The sequence below is a fragment of the Limulus polyphemus genome, unplaced genomic scaffold (genome assembly GCF_000517525.1).
Source record: "Limulus polyphemus unplaced genomic scaffold, Limulus_polyphemus-2.1.2 Scaffold17872, whole genome shotgun sequence".
NCBI lineage: Eukaryota > Metazoa > Arthropoda > Merostomata > Xiphosura > Limulidae > Limulus > Limulus polyphemus.
Window position 1 is genome coordinate 610 of NW_013683482.1, and position 1,478 is coordinate 2,087.

The following is a 1,478-nucleotide window of genomic DNA, read 5'->3' on the forward strand; positions in this document are numbered from 1 at the left end:
CATAATGCCAGATAGTGTTACAGAGATTCGTAAATGAAATACTGGATATCATCTTAGGCCTCATCATATTATTATAGTTTAAGTTACCATGTCTAGTCACACTCTATCTGATGATCATGCATCTTGACAATAGCCCTGTAGTGTAGTTTCCACTGCAAAAGGTTTCTTTTATAAGACTGTCATGTCCAAAGCATACTACTACATCTTACAGTCCTGTACAATGGTCTTTTTTTAGGTTATTTTTCAGATATTCAGAATATACATAAATACTTGCACTGGTCTACAAAATGTGTTTTTGTTATTCTCATTTAAAAGCTTGACAAAAATATTATAATATACCTTCTGAGAAAGATTCATGAAAGTGCACTGTAATTTTCCTCGTCTAAATCCACATAAAAAATTATTAATCTACCAGAAATGTGACAAATCTAACTTGTCATGTCTTATGGATTAGCCTTTACTTCTACAGGTTTGAAGAATAACTGAAACATTAACCAAAGTTCCTTTACATAAGTGAAGCAGAAATAATTTACTATATTTGATATTAAAGTGTATGTTGAAACAATTAATGCCATAACAAAGGTTTACTATCTCACCTAAGTGAAACATCTCTCTTTTCTCAGCAATAGCCAATACTTTTCGGGTCTTGATTTCAGACGTGAGAGGAATGCGTTCAAGAAAAAGTTCCAAATACTGTCTACAACAAACAGGTATATCAAAGGCAATGAAATTAAATCAAAGATGTTTAAGAAACACAAAATATCAAGAAAAGTAAACAAATACAACTCACAGGAAGCTCTTAAAATGATGACATAAAAACAGTAAAATCTAAAAACCATTAGATCAAGTTTGAAAATCAATAACCGAACATTACATATTCACAACCCAAGTTGAAAACTAATGATTAGATCTATGCTAAAATTTCACAATAAAAATAAATTAAGGGCCAGTGGTCCACAACAGTCTCAATGTTTTACCCAAGTCTAAGGATAACGATTACAAGTGAATTTCTTCAAAAGTGTGAACTCGGTGACTAATGAAAAACTAACTAACAGAAAGAGCTTCTTGTTCTGTTTTCACTGAAATATATAATTTTAGTGATAAGAAAAAATACATTACTCTAACCAGATAATATTAAAAACAACAACATCAAAGCACAATCATATCATGTACAGAATCCTTACCTTCCAAGCATTGGACAATGGTCAAAATAGTCTATTCCTATCTGCCACAGGCTACAACAAAACAAACAAAATTATTATGTATATAGAGAGAGTTTTAATAAGTCTAAAAGCAATATTAATAAATGGGATTATCAACTTCATTTTAGCCAGAATATAATGTAGTACAGTATCAGACAAACTAGCCATAATATAGTGTAGTACAGTATCAGACAAACTAGCCATAATATAGTGTAGTACAGTATCAAACAAACTAGCCAGAATATAGTGTAGTACAGTATCAAACAAACTAGCCAG

General features: G+C 30.9%; 1 long non-coding RNA gene across 1 annotated transcript; it reads right to left on the reverse strand.

The window, feature by feature from the left end:
• Positions 1 to 619: 619 nt before the first annotated feature.
• LOC111084350 lies at positions 620 to 1,255 on the reverse strand. Its single transcript, XR_002609508.1, has 2 exons — positions 1,185 to 1,255; positions 620 to 697 (listed from the first exon to the last, which is right to left on the reverse strand). It is a non-coding gene; the product is annotated as an uncharacterized LOC111084350 (long non-coding RNA).
• Positions 1,256 to 1,478: the final 223 nt, after the last annotated feature.